Source organism: Amblyomma americanum, chromosome 1, assembly GCF_052857255.1.
Source record: "Amblyomma americanum isolate KBUSLIRL-KWMA chromosome 1, ASM5285725v1, whole genome shotgun sequence".
Lineage (NCBI taxonomy): Eukaryota > Metazoa > Arthropoda > Arachnida > Ixodida > Ixodidae > Amblyomma > Amblyomma americanum.
Window position 1 is genome coordinate 312,895,477 of NC_135497.1, and position 11,436 is coordinate 312,906,912.

Consider the following 11,436-nt stretch of genomic DNA (forward strand, 5'->3'; position numbering starts at 1 on the left):
GCACTAAATGAAATTTATGGCCATGAAATAAAGACAAAGTAACGTGTGGTACTTTTTTTCGGAAATGGTAAAGCGTTACCTTTTTTTTGTAACTAACGTGGGTCGGTAAGCGCTCCCTTTTTTTAGCGTAACGAGTAACGCATTTAGTTACCTTTTTTCAGTAACGCCTACAACACTGGTCTGGCAACACCGCGCCCACAGCATACCAAGTCCTCGACTTCGCTTGATGGTGGCAAGAATCAGCACTGGAAAATGGGTTCGAAAGTCGAACTCTGTGCCGTTGCCGTTTTATTGCACCGCTTTAAGCATCGCGCATAATCATCGATATTTTATTTCGAAGCGCACGCAAATTCACCTGGTGCGGTAGCGAGCGGTAATTCTGCGCTGAGCGCATACATGTCTTGACCAACTTCTGTGACAGTGCGAACTATAGCTAGCAACTGCGTGCATAACAATTTAATCACAATCAGCCAGCTGCGTAATGCCATTCTTTTAACTGCAACATGCAATGCCCATCAGCGGGTTTCAACGTCAGAGCCCGAGTGCCGTTGCCAGTAGTGTTGGTTGAACGAGGCGGGCGTACGTACCCCTAGTTGAAACTGCGTCTTACGCTGCTCTTTTAGCAGTCGATATTAACATGAAGAAAGAAGACATATATAATAACAAAGTTATTGCAAGCGAGGACGCAGCTTTCTTTATATTTCCTACTGCGATACTGAATTGAATTCCATTTTTATTTTGCAACACGACGTTGCGGGGAAAAAGCTGAAAGCCAGGAAAAAGCTGAATACACAACTTGAAAGATCATAAATTCCTCTTCACACAAGAGCATTGATGCTAGTGTGGATCCTTCCTTCCTGCCATGAAGAGCGCGCTTGCATGATTGGAGAAAAAGCCTACGTATATACAGCACTAGGTGCATGCATGGACTCGATACGCCGGTCAAAGTGTGTGTGCAGCTGTGAAATTCGCATGTTTGGTAACTTCCGACTGGGTTGCTCCTAAAGCCTGGACAAATGGGTTTGTCGCGGCGCAAGCTGTTGTAGCTTGCCACAACGATAAAGAAATCAGACGACCTGAAGCGTTTTCAGCACACTGCCGTACGTACTTTCCAACTTATAAATGCGTTTTTCTTTTACAATAAGATAGATACATTATCCACTTTTTGGACGAACTTTAGTCACCGCGGATATTGCATGGATCCTGAAAAAAATAAAACATTCAGGTAGGTAGGTGAAAACGTTATTGATGAGCCTTGTGGATGAGCTACTTGCCTAGGGTTGGTCTGGCTCTTGATCCCAGGTGGTGGCCAACAGTCCATGACGTGCAGAGACCTGTCCAGCCCACTCTACCAGCCTCCTTTGTGAGGCCGGTTCGGAGCCGTCTTTGTCCGTTAGGTTCCAGCACGATGTGGTTAGAATTCTCGGCAGAGATATAAAATGTGGTCAAAGTTGGCTCTCGGAGCCCCACAAAGAGAGCATTGGAGCCTGTATTGGTCTGGGCGGATAAGGGCTAACAAAGCCGATGAAGGGAATGTGCGAGACCGGAGCTGTCTCCAGGTAGTTTGTTGTTCTTTCGAGAGGAACACGTGTGGTGGGGGATAGACGAGTCTGCTCCCTGTAATGGAGATTTATTTCATGATAGGTGACGAGCCGGTCCCTAGCGCTACCCCGGTCTACTGAGTGCCCTGCTCGGTTGACGTACGCTCGAGCAAGAGAGTGGGCCACTTCGTTGCCGGGGATGCCTGCGTGGGCTGGCACCCAAACTATTTGAACTGGTCGGGATTTTGTGGAGCAGGAATTGAGCATTTTTCGGGTGGTAGGATGAATCTGTCCCCGCGCAAAATTTGTGATTGCTGTTTTAGAGTCACCCGGAATGAGTGTGGCAGCGGAGGAGGAAACGGCAAGCGCTATGGCTGCTTCTTCGGCTTCAAGTGAAGTTGTTGTCTTGATCGAGCACGAGGCTATATGTTTGAGGTCACGCGCCGCGCTGGATTAAGGGTGGGGGGGGGGGGGGGGGGGGCTGCAGCCCAAGGCCTCACTTCGGAGAGTAGATGAAGGGGGCCCATTTATTCTAACCTGCTTAGTTAATGGAACTATGGGCAACGGAACTTCGAGCGACATGTATGAAGCGAGAAAACCAGAACGAACAGACGGGGCCCCCTGCCTAATGTAACAGCATGCGTTTAGCCTGGTCGTTTGGGGAGAGCTTGTCGAGCTGCAAAAACAGGAATCCTCACCCACCCCGGCGGGGCCCTCTTTCTTACGAAGCGAGGTGCGTTTGCTTGGAAGAGTTTTCGTGGTTTCCTCTCAGTCCGTCTGTCCAGTGCTGCCTGGAGAGGAGGGGCAAGGGGGAAACACCTAAAACGGGTCAAGTGTGATGAGGACCTAAATCTCCCTTCCCCCTCGTCACCACCACGCCACCTCTCAAATAGTTCCGCCGCTGTCCTTCTCATAGAAAGAATGTGCTGCTGTACCCAACAGTGCCTCCCATTCGACTTTTCTTTGCCGTGATGGTAATTTGGGCGGCGGAGGATGAGTCCGATAGCAGATAATGATGAGTCTGATGGCAGAGTCTAGGCAGGAAAGGAAAGAAGACGTCACACGTGCTTTTTCCCGCGTGCCGTGGGGCATGTAATGTTCACTGTTCGGGCTAGGGTTGTGGAAGGGTGAAGTTGGAGAGCTGGACACAAAGGCCTGTCTCCAGGGCCCATTCCTGCCTAGTGGCTGCGCACCCTCGCGCGCGCTCGACGGAAAAAGTAGGACACAGTGGCCGCCGAACTTACCAGAAAGTAGTAGAAAAAGATGACTCAGAGGCGACGGAGGGCGCGTAACTTCGCCCGCGCTAGGAGTCGCCCTCTCCCCTTCGTTCTCGCGGTCGGCGTCGACGGGGTGAAAGAAAAATCGAGAACCCCCCAGAACAGACGATTGCTCCTAGCCAATAGGAAGGCGAGACCTGAACGGGAGGAGTGAGTTTGTACGGAGGAGAGAATTTGTACAAGGAACTCTATGCGTACGTGACCGCCTGATTTGGCGCTAGTACCAGACAGACGCGGCGACGCACGTCTATGAAAGGAAGTTGACCGCGGGCTGCGATTCAGCCTCGAGCCGCCGGTTAAAGGGTCTATGCAATGAATAAAAAGTCGCTTGTAAATGTGTTCGATGCCCAGAAATGATGCTAAGAAGCATTCACACCGAGTATGAGTCTTCGGAACTGAGCCGGCAATTTATTATGAATTTTTAAAAACCGTGTTTTTTTTAAATTCGCGGGCCGATTGGTGTGCTCGTAGTGACCGATTTTAAAACTAAAATCGTGAAAAAAGACTTTCCATTCCATTCCAAAAACTTTTATTTCCATCAGAAATGGAGACCCCCTACTCCCTACCCCTGGCGCGCAGGCCTGGGGGCAGGGGCCGGGGCCTCCGCGACTAGATGCAGGCAAAGAGTTGCTGGCTCTTCGCGGCCTCTACCGCCAGATGGATGGCTTTCCTCTGCATGGCGGGGTCCGCGCTTTGCAGAAGGGTCTCCCAGGCTTCTCTACTATTTATTCCTTCATTGACCCCTGGGGAGTGTGTGCATTGCCAGATTATGTGGTCGAGGGTCCCCCTCTCCCCGCATTCCTTACATTTATCGTCTATGTCTTCGTCTTTCAGGACGTGTGATGCCCATACCGGATTTATGTAGCTTCCTGCTTGTAATCTGCGCCAAGTTGTTGCCTCTCTGTTTCCGAGCTCTTTGTCCGGTGGAGGGACAGTTCTTCGCTGTAATCTGTACTTTTCTATTATCTCCGTGTATGTCTGTAGTCTCTCGTCAAGCTCCTTGCAATCGGGCGGCTCTGCTCTTGCCCGGAGGTAGAGATCTCGGGCTAACAGGTGCGCCGCCTCGTTGCCTGGAACTGACGTGTGAGCTGGTGCCCATATGAGGCTAATTTTCCTATCAATTTTCTTTCCAGCTAGTATTCGCACCGCTTCTGGTGCTACTCTGCCCCTTCCGTAATTGTAGGTGGCTGTTTTGCTGTCGCTTATTATGTAACTTGCCTTGGTGCCTACGCAAGCAAGCGCTATTGCTACTTCTTCCGCTACCTCTGGATTGCGGCTGCGTATTGTTGCTGCCGAGATTGCTTTACCTTGGCCATCTACTATCGAGGCTACTGCTGCTCCCAGTTTGCCGCTCTCCGCATCTGTGTATGCCACTGTCTCGCTGTTTACTTCGCTGAAGCGTTTGACTAGTGCTTCAGCTCTTTTTTCCCTCCTTTCCTTATTGAAGGTGGGATGCATGTTCTTGGGAAGCGGGTCAATCCTCAGCTGTTCCCTGATTTTTCTTGGAATATCCTGTTTCTTTTGCATGCCTCTGTCCGTCTGCAGTCCCATCATGCTTAGAATGGCCCTGCCTGTGTATGTTTGGCTGAGTCTTTCCTGCTGGGCGGTCCTTACTGCTTCAGCTGTTTCTTCCCATGTATTATGGATTCCCATTGCTAGGAGTCTTTCGGTTGAGGTGCTTATGAAAAAAGACTTCACTGTACCCATGACGTCGCCAGGCCACCACACGCTCTCATTTGCTGGAGCCACGGCAGCCACGACGTCACGGGCAGACTTCCGGTAGCCGTGAAAATCGTCTGCTCGTGCCGCCGCGCTACCCTCTCGGGCAAGCGAGTCAGGGCATTGCCTTCGCGCATATGGTTTCAATTTTGCTCTGCCGCCTCCTTCTGTCGGGAGTTCCGGAGCCACTCGCAGTGGCTCGCCGAGTCGCTACTGTCGTCGCTGGCGTTCAGCCGTCGTGAACGCATAGGGCTCGATGCCCATCGCGGCCGTAAGAGTGAGCAGTCGCGCCTCGAGGTCCGGGTCCATTACTGCTAACTACAACAGACGACAAGCAAAGAAACCCGACGCGCGCCGCAATCACGCCGCCGACGCTGCTGCTGGGGTGCTAAGAGCGACAACCGGAAGTTGCAAAAGGAACGTCAGCGGATGACGTTTTCATGGGCGGGGCCCAGTCCCAGAGCTGTATTCTTTATTTTTGTCTGGTGCCCCGCGTGTACGAGTTGACGGGGAGAGGAGTGTAATTTCGTCTATGTCTTCGGATCCGGAGTTCCCGGGTTCGAACCCGACCGCGGCGGCTGCGTTTTTATGGAGGGAAAGCGCTGAGGCGCCCGTGTGCTGTGCGATGTCAGTGCACGTTAATGATCCCCAGGTGGTCGAAATTATTCCGGAGCCCTCCACTACGGCATCTCTTTCTTCCTTTCTTCTTTCACTCCCCCCTTTATCCCTTCCCTTACGGCGCGGTTCAGGTGTCGAACGAGACAGATACTGCGCCATTTCCTTTCCCCCAAAACCTGTTATTATTATTATGCTTGAGTAATCCGCGGCTGCTCTCTCAATTACGACGTAGGAATGGGATGCTGTAAGCTCTCCTTGCAATGTTGGCTCTTTTCCGATAAAGGTCAATTATATGCAAATATTAATTTGAAGATAAAAGAAGCATGTGAAATACAGAGATATTTCTCGCAACTTACGCTCATTCACGAAGTAGAGCAAAAAGTGCTGCATTTCTTTAGAATACTAGTGCACTTATGAGCGTTCTGTGTAGTCAAGAGAACCGCATAGTCGCCAGGAACGTTTGGCTCAAACGCCATTACTCTCGCCGCTGTGGCACGACAAAATTTGGCTATTTCGACTAGTTACGACCACTGGAGGGGTTGCTTTGCATGCACACTTTTCGAACGTGCACGATGTAGCCAAATTTTGTCGTGCCACAGCGGCGAGAGTAATGATGTCTGCCAACGCTGGCATTACTATGCCAGAAAAAGGTTCTGTTTACTTCAAAAACCCTATTTTTAAACAAGAGTGATCACCTTCCCTGAAACACTGGTATGTACATATATATATATATATATATATATATATATATATATATATATATATATATATATATATATATATATATATATATATATATATATATATGTATGTACATACCAGTGTATATATATATATATATATATATATATATATACACTGTATACACAGCATACCAGTGTATATATATATTACAGGACGTGCTACGTCCGCCGCTATGGTCGAGGGTGGCGCTGGTGAACACTCTCAAGGTTCGCGTGCACCAAATAAACTTAAATACCCACGAAAGCAGCAGATTGGACAGCCGTCGCCGTAGCTCAGTTGGTAAGAGCACCGGACGCGATATTCGGAGGTCGTGGGTTCGGATCCCACCGGCGGCATGGTTGTTTTTTCTGCTGCTTTATAATTAATTTTCTTTAAGCGATTTATTAATCTAAGTACTATAATACCCCACTGATAAGCAGAACACAGAAACAAAAAAAAACATTCCCCTATGCACCTTGGTTTCGGTGACTGTTAGCTACCTTCATAAGTTTGTCAAACGGGCCCCTCATTTCATTTAACTTATCTGCTAATAGCTTAACGAGGGTCTCGGTTCTCGCAGTCTTGATGCCATAGGTAGCTTAAGAGGGCTCTCGCACAGTTTCCGCCCTCGCCGTTAGATGACGTTCCACGTCACACTCGCGGTATTACAGGACGTGCTACGTCCGCCGCTATGGTCGAGGGTGGCGCTGGTGAACACTCTCAAGGTTCGCGTGCACCAAATAAACTTAAATACCCACGAAAGCAGCAGATTGGACAGCCGTCGCCGTAGCTCAGTTGGTAAGAGCACCGGACGCGATATTCGGAGGTCGTGGGTTCGGATCCCACCGGCGGCATGGTTGTTTTTTCTGCTGCTTTATAATTAATTTTCTTTAAGCGATTTATTAATCTAAGTACTATAATACCCCACTGATAAGCAGAACACAGAAACAAAAAAAAACATTCCCCTATGCACCTTGGTTTCGGTGACTGTTAGCTACCTTCATAAGTATATATATATATATATATAATAACTTCACTCAATGGGCCAGCGCCACTGACTTCAGAAGGAAAGTCCAATCAATATGAATGGTGTACATAAGCCCGAAAAGTTATTTCAGTGTATGTAGGCTGAACTCTGGTTTTATGTCACCCTTTCAGAATTTTAGTATTCCTATATATATGTCATGCATGCTTGCCTGCGGCCCAGTCCGAGCAGCCACTTCAGTTGGGAGCCAACAGTTATTCAGCGGTTCTTATAGGCTCCAAATGGAACAGATTGGTCCTGTGTTTTGCAACCAATAATTGGACGATCCAACTGGAACGGTTCCAAGTGGAGCTTCCAACTGGTTCTAAAAACACAATTGGAAATTTCCCAATTGGACACAAGGGTATTTTAAAGCGAAAGTTTTACTGGCCGCGAACTTGCAATTTCGCCGTGGCGGTGCTCCGAGGAGGCACATGGCGTCACAACGCACATCGCAGCTGATATTTCTCTCTCTCGCTCCCTAGTCACTACTGCGCATGCGCCAGCCACTAGTAGCACCGAGCCACAGGTGTTCCACCACTGGCTGCGCAGCACCGCGCCTTTCCTCACAATCCAACTTTCAATTTTCAGTTTTCTTTCCCTCCCTCCTTTACGGCGCGGTTCGGGTGTCCACCGAGATATGTTAGACGGTTACTGTGCCATTTTCTTTCCTTAAAAACCAAACAAAACAAGTTAGTCGACAGCGTTCATACAGTTCATTGGCGTTGAAACTTTGCAAATGCCGTTCATTTTCACAAAAAGAAACGCGCACAACCGGCTCCGTGGGTCAGTGGAAACCTCAATCTCACTTTCATGTATGTGGCGTTGGTGTCCAACTGCAAAAGCCTGCTTTGATTGCGTTCCGCACACTGGATAGACAGCGCGCCCTCCCAGCCACCCTGGGAGGTGGCATGCAGTTAATGGTTGATCGCAAGGGATTGATCACCAAATGAATGCTGCGGTCTAGATATTGCTGCAGTGCCGTATGTCAGCCACAACGCTGTCAGCACTAATGCATTCAGGTCACATCTCTCGCTCACCACTGCGACATGTATGTAAAGCACGAATGAGGCGTCCGCATATCCAGGGAGCCAGTTATGCGCCTTTCCTTTCCTCAAAGCCATCGCCGCCTAGAACATTGTCAACGCCAACGAACACCGTGAACACCGACATCTTTCACTTTGTATATCCTGGACTAGCTGAGCTAATACACGTTAATTTGTTTGGGTTGGGAGGCTTGGGCCGAAGTTCCTCTGGTCGATCTCTCACCTTCCCTGTCATTAAAGGTTAAGTACTAATTTATTGGTTCAATGCAAGAGGTTGCAAGAGCAAGGGAAAAATTCAACCTTGCAAGCATTGCTTCAAAATGACACTAGAACTCTTCAGGTGCTAAGTCTAGTGCAACCTATGTCATTAATCGTTGAGGCGCAGCTAAATCCAACTAAAATATTTCCCCACAAACCTCTTTTGACAAAGTTCGTGGCGACACGCCAGCAGCGAGTTCAGTTTTGACGTGGTTTAAACTAAAAAATGCTCCTTTAGATAGAATATATATTACAATAACGGCAGACAATTTAACAACATATCTATCAAGGTGAGGTTTGTGGACCACATGCACACAGCATTCGCACCAAGAAGACGAAATGAAAAGAACTGCTCGTGCGTGTTTCCGCAGTTCTTTGCAGCGTGCGGGAGCAGAATGTGCTGAAATTCTGTTCTCTCTATAGAACGTTCAGGCAGTGTATTTGTAATAAAAAATAATGACGGACGATTTAATGTGGTTATGCCAAATTCTTTTTTCAGCCATTGCCAACACGGGTTTCGTAAATTATTCTCATGCGAGACGCAGCCTCTATGCTTTGCACAGGATCTTAATTTCATACTTGACCGGGGTTCCATGGCTGACTGTATATTCCTCGATTTCTCTAAAGCCTTTGACAGTTTCTCACCAATTAATACTTTTCAAATTAAATAATCTCAATCTCGACCCTAACATCATCTTGTGGCTTCAGTTTTTCCTCACTAATCGTTCTCAATACGTGACTGCTAATAAATCAAACTCTCGTTCCTCTCCAGTGGGCTCAGGCGTTCCCCAGGGTTCTAGCTGTCCTATAGGGGCCCTATTTTTTCTCATTTATATTAATGACTTGCCTAACAACACTGCTTCTTCCGTATGTATTTTTGCCAACGATTGTGTTACTTACCGTGAAATTAACAGTGACCCTGGCACTTCTGTCCTTCGATCTGATATTAACCAAGTTTCGGAATGGTGTAAATTATCGTACATGGAACTTAACATTAATAAGTGTAAACATATGCGTGATTCTCGATGTAACACTGGAATAGCCACTTACGACCTTAATAATATTCCTCTTGAAACTGTGTCTTCGTTTAAGTACCTTGGTGTGCACATAACTTCTAATCTTTCTTGAAATCTGCACGTGAAATTTAATACTAACAATGCTAACCGCATGCTGGGGTTGCGTAGAAACTTTTCCCTTTCTTCTATTTCAATAAAATTGCTCCTTTATAAAGCACTTGTTCGGCCTAAATTGGAATATGCAGCATCTATATGGGACCCTGACCTGTCATCATTAGCATCTGAAGTAGAATCTGTTCAAAACTGCGTCATGTTTCATACTTTCCAATTATCACCGTATCTCCAGTGTTACCGTTATGAAAACTACCTTATCATTGCCACTGCTTTCACTCCGCAAAAAAATTTCTCGCTTATGCCTATTTCATAAGATCTATTACTACAATCCTGCTCTTAAGAGTCGGCTACTAACTACCCCTACATATATGTTTCAGGCCGCATTGATCATCTTCGCAAAGTAGGTGTTCCGCCATGCCATACTAAACACGCTTTTTCTTCTTTTGTCCCCAACACTTCTGGCAGTTGGAACCACCTTCCCAGGCACACTGTCGATACTACTAACCCAAGTTCTTTTAAGACTGCCCAACGTAATCCCTATTTGTAGATTTTAGTCAGTTTTATTTTGCGTTCGTTTTCGCTGTCTGATCGATAGGCACTCGTAGGGCTGAGCATGGCCCGCCGTCAGCAAGTGGTGATCGGTTCGTGCAAGGCCAATGTTAATCCCCATCCATGGCCCAAGCTCGGCAAACCAGCCGTTCACTTTAAACGAATATGTTCTGACAAGTGCGACTTCGAACGTAACTGTACCAACCTCCGTAATGCCCCGATTCAACGAAAATACCCAGCGCGGCTAATAAACGGTGCTGTAGAACGCACAGGCCTTTTTGACTGCGAGGCACTCCTCGAAGCAGAAATGCAACCATTTGGACAATCACAAATCAACCTGGCACTAACCCACTCGGCATCAGTCCCAAACATCGCAGGCATTTTGACAAAATGAGTCGACGCTGAGGCAGCGATCGAACCTCGGGCGTTGACACACCTAACATAGGTCGCTGGTTCGAATCCCTGCTGCGAGCTAGACGCTAACTTGCAAGTTTATGTTACACGAAACGCGAAATCGTGTGCCACCGCCCCGAACATTGCGACAAGCGGTTGAGCCGCAATGTTCATATGAAGATTCGTAAAGGCGTGGAATTCGGGCTGCATAGGTCGCTAGTTCGAATTCCCGCTGCAAGCTAGGCTTTAACTAGTAGGTTTATGCTGCACGAAACGCTGGATCGTATGACACCACCCGGAACATCTTGCGGAAAACGGTTGACCCACAAATTTCACATGAATGTTGGGACTATTGCAAAGCCTGGCAATACCACGCCGCAAAAAGCCATATTTTGACCTCAAAAATTATATTTATGAAAATTGCTTAAAAGTCTTCCCTGTAATACACGGTATATACTGGACCGACATAATTTTGTTTCGAGTTGTGGTGCTCGGGCACCACGCTGCCGCCCGTTATTTTATTTCATTATATAACCACCTTGGTTACCATGGCAACCACTGGTTTACAATGTCGTTGCTATGGAGGCCGCCATTTTAGATTTTATCCGTGGAATCAGCGTAAGTCGGAGGCTTGAAACGCGACCAGTAGATCTAATGCTCTAAAAGCAGTGCAGATGGTTTGTTTGCTTTGTGCACCATGTCATCGACCGTGTGTGCGCGTGTGCCGGTCGCGATTTAACAACTATCGACAGTGTCCGCACTTCACGGGTCCGGGTGTGATGGTGTGGCCGTAGTGGAGGGCTCCGGAAATTTCGACCACCTGGGGTTCTTAAACACGCATCGACGTTGCACAGTAGTACACGGGCGCCTTCTGTCTCGCCTCAATCGAAATGCGGCCGCCGCATCCTCGGGGTCAGCAGTTGAGCGCCCTGACCAAAATATCAACTTGACATCACAGTCGTCGTTCAGTTGATGAAACCGAAACCGTGTCAAGAAGAAATTAAATTAGAAATTATTTAGCGGTCGTACACGAAAACCACAGGGTGCTCCATGTATACAAATGTCTAACGCATCGTTTGAAAGAAACATGCAAGCAAAAATTAGGTGTCTATAGTCCTTTAAAGTGAAAGCTTTACTAGCCTAGCGGAACCGATTTCG